We start from the raw sequence: 7,680 nt of genomic DNA on the forward strand, positions 1-7,680 counted from the left end.
TTCATTAATACACATCCTTTGGTCCCCACATTAAATTGAAAAATAAAAAATCTAAAACTAAATTTTACTTTATTTCATGTGTTTAACTGAAATATCAACTGTTCGAGCCTTTTTGCCTCTGCGATCTTTGCAACTACGGTTTCTCTCAAACAGCGACTGCTTGTTGATACGTTCTTATGATTCTTCAAGTCATCCTACTTTTCGAATTCGATAGCGAAGATATTATGGATCGGTGGCTACCAGAAGTTTCACGTTCCTGAAGAGGTGTTTCTATCCGATGGTTAGGATACTCAAAGCTCTGACACAATTAAAATTAGACTTGAATTTTTTTGGTTTGTCGTTTTTCATTTTTAAAATTAAAGAGTTTCTCCCACTTTCTCCATTTTTTTTACCATTTTTGAAATTAAGGGTTTCATGTATCTGATCTTGATTGATGCATTAAAGCTTGTATGAACTCCATACTAAGTCTGGCAATTATCCAATGAGATAACTTAATTCCAGAAGTAAAAGGTGATATTTTTGCTTTAGCCAAACTATATTTGTATAAGATTTTATGATGGATTGATGCAAACAAAAAACTTCATATAAGTAAAGTTGAACACACATGCATCAAGTAATTTTTAGTCTCTATGAGGCTCATGAGCTTATTATCCTAGGTCGGAACAAGTTGATAGGATCCCCTTTTTTACGCCCCCCTGGCCCTTCCGCGTGGCGACATGGGGGCGAAAAAAGGAAAGAGAGGAGTCCTATGCAAAAATATTAGGTAAGAGTCTGGATCTCCTTATGAAATTTTGTAATTTAAAGTCTTATTGAGGTTCATATTGGTATAGGAGAACAATTTAGGAAAGTTTATATTCAACTAGGCAAAGGCCCTCTTCTAAGTGTTCTTAAGAAGGACAAAGGCCCTCTTCTAGGCACCTAGGCAAGCGAGGAAGCAATCCTGAAAGTTTGCTGGTTATTGATTTTTGGGGAATAGTATAAGTATATGGTTGTGGTTGTGGTCGGGGAATAAAAAACATCGTTTATCATCCAACATACACCTGAATTTCACCTGTTAAATGTTCAAAACTACAAATCTAAAATGTACCAAAAAAAATAAAACATTAATGTCCAAATTGACTGAGGTTAGTTACTGAGGTTAGTTACTATATTGCTTTTAAGTGAACAAAATCAAAGCAGAATTTCACAGGACATTAGTGGACTTCCATCATTAGGGAACTCTAAGGTCTGATTCCACTTGGGATTCAAAGTTTTGTACATGATCTGAAACACACAAAAAAAAAAAAGAAGTAAAGATATCAGCTCAGAGAACCTCATGTACGTTGTACTATCATTAATGAACATAAAATTGTGAAAAAAGAAATGCAATTAATGTTTTATACCTTCATTCTCTTCTTTAGTGTACGTATGGATCACTTGTCCCTCTGATATCAACAGCTATAAGATCCATCCTTCCCTTAATAACCAGTTCAATCCCACCATTGTTTGAAGCCCAAAAAAAGTAGGAACTGCATAGCTTAAATGTCATTGGATACCAACTTCTTAAGCAAGCTATGGAGTATGAGCATATAAATTCAAGTGTGATAACAATTGAAAACACAATCACAATCCCATGACAATGAAAACATAAGTTCTTGAAATCTTCCTTAAATTATACTCTGACTGCTCCAAATAGTGTATTTTACTAACACTATTTCAACCTGACAATCGCATACGTAATCATCAGCTCTGAATGCTTCTATTTGAAGCCTTTGTTCTCCCCAAGTCACATTTTCAAGAGGCACCCACACATACTCAAATGTTCCTACAGTTTAGTCAATTAATTTTAAAAATTGAAAGATCTATAGCTTGTCTCAATCCTCCAAACAGTTTGCCATATCAGTAGAAGGAACTATATATGCATTTCAATCCAGCTAATTAATAATTAGTAATTACAATCAAAACCCAATTTAGATCTTTATCATCGGTTGCATCTAAATTTTCGAAATGGTCACTTTCTCTGTTGTTTCTTACTTCTTATTGAAGTCAATTCAGAACAAAGCATTTAAGAGTTCAGGGATGTGGTTTCTAATTGCTATTTTGATAGATAATCAAATTAAGTAGTAGTCGAATTTTGGAAGATAAGTTACTCTTCACTAAGTTAAAATATCAATCCTGAACTGAAAATACAACATTGCACTCTTACAGCAGAATATAAAATCATCTTTAAACACAACATAGTAAGGGGAAGACTTCCCAAACTGCTACACTACCACTCCCCACCTTACCAGAAAAAAAAAATTAAGTTAACCACTATTAAAGTACATTTACACTGCAATTAACAATATTGTATCAGCAATCACAATCAAAACATGTAAGCAACCCAAAAACAACTCCAACTGTATTGCCATGTCATTACTGAAACTAAATCCCATACACTGAGACTAATAAAAAAAATTAAAGTCACAAACCTTGGCATACCTCACAACCCTAATTTCAAGCAGATTACAATAAAAAAAAAAATAGCATAAATTCCTAGTTCTCACAAAAAAGATGGCTGTAATCTTTCAAATAGTAATTGCCAATCATTTTCAGTCTAAAATTTAAAATCTACAAAAATATCACATTTTTCCCAAGCCTAAGTTCCATATTTCAAATGAGTTACAAAATAATCAAAACAAAATTTCAGACGACGATAAGAGATATTTATGAAAAAGCATTGCCCTGTTCCCAAAATCAAACAATAAAATTTCTATAAAACCAAAGCTGACTCAGTTTATAAAATTTCAGACGACAATAAGAGATATTTATGAATATTTATCAACTATTTTCTTTTTTTTTCCGCTTCTAAATTGTCTACCGTAATTCTTTCAAGAGGATACCATTAGAGGGTCCACCAAGTTTGGATAAATATACAACATTCACACCAATAAGAACACCAATATGAAGCTATAGATAAAAGCTAGATAACATTGCATAGATACATTCAGACCTTTTTTTTTCTGATGAAAGGAAAAATGCAGACTCTTATGGCCAAGTTAACATTGCATAGATAAAAGCTATAAATTGGGGAATAAAATATGGTTATACTGACATAACAGGATGTCTCTTTAGCTCTTGTTCTGTTTCATCCTCCATCATTTTAGTCATATTTGTAAAATCTGCAATACCAAACACAGATAAAATGGGAAGTTATTAAGAAAAGCATTCAATCTCTTGTTATCATTTAGGTAAATAATATTTAAATAACAGTAAGAATTAGAAAGTAAAGGCAAAGAAATTGATCTGCGAATTTAAATGCATTATCCAAATCGACAATTTGAGCAGATTTCTATGCTCATTCTTAGTTCTTTCACTGATCCAAAAGTTCCAAAATAAGAACAGGGCATGACATCCAGAAAAAATGTCTTTGAAAAGTGAGCATAAAGTCAATATGCTTCCCATGTACACTATAGCTCTGATTTTTTGTTGTTTTACCAATTACAGGACACTAGATCGGTGGATAGTTTAACAATTTCAATTCTGTCAAAGCAACACAATATCAGTAGAAAAATATACCTTCTTCAATTGAAACAATCGGAAAAGGACATCGGTTTAGGATTACCTCAAGAGATTGATTGCGCGAGGTTGAATCGGTAGATCGAAATTACTTAACCAAGTTAGAATGAGTGTTGCTGTCGATTAAGAGATGAGAGGAAAAAGGAAACCGAAAATAAGCTAGAATCTTACCGGAGTAAGGAAAAGCGGCGTCGGTGAGGGAGGAGAGATGGTCATTCAACTGTCGAGGGAATAGATTGTCGCCGTCAAACGTTAACAGCATAATGGTTGGAGGGTTGTTGGAGGATTTTCAACCATGTGACCCACTTTAAAAAAGTAGTTGTTTTTTTTGTTTTTTTTGGGGTAAGAAAGGAAGAAAAAAACAAACAAACAAAAACCTAACCCGGGATCAGTTTAGGAAGACTGACCCCAATCCTATCCTCAAGAAGAGAAGGTAACAGAAAAGAAGGAGGAACGGAAAGGGTAGAAACACCTAACATCCCCACATGTCCAGCAGCTGCCAAGCGATCCGCGACGCGATTTTACTCCCTATAAATATGGGAGAAGGTAAGAGAATCGAAGGCAGGACGAAGCCTCAAGATGGCTTTAATGAGATTCTGACTCTTAAGACAAACAGTCTGTCTATCCGAAATCCTGTTGATAGCCTCCAAATTGTCAGACTCCACCGAAAGTCTTTTAACACCCATGCGAATGGCGAGTTTAATGCCAGACAAGATCCCCCAGAGCTCCGCAGTAAAGGAGGAGCCCGTACCTAAGTTATAGGTAAACCCAGCCAGCCAGGCGCCACCAGCATCCCAAACAACTCTACCAGCAGCAATTCTGCCATTACTAAGGCAGGAGCCATCCGTATTCAACTTGACAACCCCTTCCCTGGGCTTCCTCCAACCAACTAACTGGACCTCTTTAACCGGGGAGGGGTGAACCAGGGGCTCTCCTTCAAAACTCTTTGTAATAACAGAGAGTTTTTTCGAGAAGTAAAACCGGAGGTCAGGAATAAAGACAGTCTTCTCAGCAAATAACTCTTCATTCCTCCATTTCCACATTTGGTGACAAATAATAGCGAAGAGAATAGCCCCGTGCTCCATACTGGCCAACAAATTCTCATTAACGCCTTCAGAGAACCAGTCAATATCAGAGAACCCCATAAAGGAAGGAAGGATGTGGTGAGGAAGGACCCCTTCCCAAACCTTTCTACTATTCGGGCAATCCCTCAAAGCATGGCACAAGGTTTCCACATGGCCACTGCATCTGCTACAGGCACCAGATACAGCCAAGTGCCTTCTGTGTCTATCTGCATTCATGAGGAGCCTGTCTTTGACTCCCAGCCATAGGAAACTCCTAATGCGGTAGGGGACTTTGAGGGCCCAAATGGACTTCCAAATTTCCAAGGGAGGATCAGCCCTATTAGGGGTAAAAGCTTCATAGGCCGATTTGCAAGAATAAGAACCATTATTAGTCAAGGCCCAGCAGTGTCTGTCCTTATCCTCCTCCTGATTACTAATCTTCACACCTCTAATATTAAGGAGGGTCTCCAGGCTAAGAAAGGAGTCGAACTTAGACCAGATCCAGTCTCCCTCCGAGTCCACCACATCAGCAATTCTCCAGGAGAGGAGATCATTCGGCGGAGGGGCGATGCACACCTCAATCAACGGTTTGTCACCAATCCAGGTGTCATACCAGAAACTAATGGATCTCCCATTACCCACCTCCAAGCCAATCCCCGTACAAAACTCAGCAAAAACAGCACTAAGCCCTTTCCAGAGGAAGGAACAGCTGACAACCCTCTCCTTCGGGCCACCAAAGATTTTATCTTTCCTATACTTGCCGCACAGAAAACGAACCCAAAGGGAGGAGGGGGATTGCCACATTCTCCAAAGAAGCTTCATTAACATGACATTCTCCAAAAAAATAGTTGTTTTTTATAAAACGCTTTTTATCTCATGTTTATATTAAACAAATTAATATTTTTTTTGAATTAATATTTTCTATGTATATATTCTTTTTTATAAATATTCATTGAAACTTTTATGGATCCGTCTCACTATTGTAATTATTAACTATTTTAATTATTAAGTGTGGTTATAATATTTGTATCTAAATATTTACTATTGTTTTTCAACTCAGCAAACGACATCCTATTTAATGCTAATTTGTTTTCAATTTGTTTTTTTATTAGTGCCCGTTATGGTTACTTTGTTTTTTACAAAGTACCGTTACTTTGTGTGGTTTTCACTATTGGATGATAGAGCAGAAAATTAATCCAATGGTGAAAACCACACAAAGTAACGGTACTTTGTAAAAAGCAAAGTAATCATAGCGGACACCAATAAAAAAACAAATTGAAAACAAATTAGCATTAAATAGGATGTCGTTTGTTGAGTTGAAAAACAATAGTAAATATTTAGATACAAATATTATAACCACACTTAATAATTAAAATAGTTAATAATCACAATAGTGAGACGGATCCATAAAAGTTTCAATGAATATTTATAAAACAGGATATATATATAGAAAATATTGATTCAAAAAAAATATTAATTTGTTTAATATAATAAATGTTTTATATATAAAATAATTATAGTAAAGGAACAACCCCTTCACAAAGCCCAACATATTTTGTAAACTAAACACTTCAATTTAATTAACATGGAATAGAAATGCTGGTGCTAAATAAATTTTGACACACTCAAAGTAGAAATACAAATTAAGGGAAAAGTATTTTGTGTTTGGTGGATTAGCAAAAAAAAAACAATATTTGTAGTTTAAAAATTCGTAAATAGAGATGGACATTGTAAATTTTTTTTACTAACACTACTTGTGCTTTATTTAATTTATAAAAATAAACCATATATTTTAGATAAGTTGCAAAATATGTATTTTTAGTTGTTTCAAATTACTCTCTTTTAGAGTAAATAGCCACGACAATAATTTTTTAAGGAATTACTAAATTTGTAAATTGAAAAAAAAAACACAAATACATATTTATGAACTTTCAAATTAATTATCTCGGATAAACTACAATTTTTTTTTGTAATTTTATCAAAAAAAAATTAATAAAAAAAGGAGAAATAAAAATTGATGAGAAGGAAAGTTCAAAGAAGTGTCAAAAAAAAAAACTTTTGAGATGCCATTATCAATCAAACTTTTATTTTTCATAATTCATTTTTTCTTCATAGACTCAGTCAGCAACAACAACATTTTTATAAAAAAAGGTAACATGCTTTTATTTTAAGGATAATATTCATTTTACTCCTCAATTTAAAATTTTAAAATCAATTAAGACCTTAAATTATTATAAGTATCAATTAAATATCTAAACTAAATAAAAAGTATTAATGGAGTCATCATTTTAGTAAAAAATCATCAATCAAATCATCATCGAAAATCAGTTAATTGACAGTTTCACACCCACTTTCCCAAACTCATTTTGAGCTAACAAAGATCATTTTAATTCATGTCAAATAGTCATACTTTCTAATTTTATGATATGAGAATTGTTGATTTCTGCTTAACGCATTGATAGTATTGTTAGTGTACAACCGGATATTAGAGTCCTACTCCAATTATTATTCTCTGTCATTATCTATTGTACCTCTCATCTAGGGTTCAATCACTTAGACTTAGTATAGGACTCTAAGTCTCGCTTTGATAACAACCCAAATTATTCTTGAATAAGGAATAAGGGAAAATTAATAGAAATAATGGCAAACCATTATTTCTTCTAAAAGAGATATTTATACATGATTAATGTGGAATTGATGATAATTAATGCAGGGGAGAATATGCAAATAATGAGGAAAAGGAAGGAGTCTCTAGCATTATGCCACGCCACGTGGACCATGGCGAGATACGCCATAACGAGATACGCCCGATGAGAGCGAGTAGCGGAGACCCGCCATAGCTCTCAAGGAGAGCGTACATACGCCTTGACGGATCAAAGAATACGAAAAGGGATATTCATCTTACTGACAGAATATTATCCCAAGGACCAAAAGGGATATTCACCTTGAGAACGCCGCAAGAAGAACCGGATGGCGGATCTCCACGGTTCAGCTCAGTGAGATCCGCTGGCGAACCTATGAGGCGAATCTCCTCTTTCACCCGATTCATCACAGTAACGGCTAACCGCCGACTCGGCCA

At 34.7% G+C, this 7,680-nt stretch overlaps 1 long non-coding RNA gene across 3 annotated transcripts; it reads right to left on the reverse strand.

Moving 5' to 3' along the window:
• Nucleotides 1–1,006: 1,006 nt before the first annotated feature.
• LOC136232242 (uncharacterized) lies at nucleotides 1,007–3,796 on the reverse strand. 3 transcript variants are annotated; one of them, XR_010690423.1, is made up of 5 exons: nucleotides 3,709–3,781; nucleotides 3,538–3,628; nucleotides 3,074–3,140; nucleotides 1,383–1,508; nucleotides 1,007–1,263 (listed from the first exon to the last, which is right to left on the reverse strand). It is a non-coding gene; the product is annotated as an uncharacterized lncRNA (long non-coding RNA). The 3 variants fall into 3 exon arrangements; XR_010690422.1 differs by having other exon boundaries at nucleotides 3,584–3,796; XR_010690421.1 differs by having other exon boundaries at nucleotides 3,538–3,796.
• Nucleotides 3,797–7,680: the final 3,884 nt, after the last annotated feature.

This window comes from Euphorbia lathyris, chromosome 6, assembly GCF_963576675.1.
Source record: "Euphorbia lathyris chromosome 6, ddEupLath1.1, whole genome shotgun sequence".
NCBI classification, from domain to species: domain Eukaryota; kingdom Viridiplantae; phylum Streptophyta; class Magnoliopsida; order Malpighiales; family Euphorbiaceae; genus Euphorbia; species Euphorbia lathyris.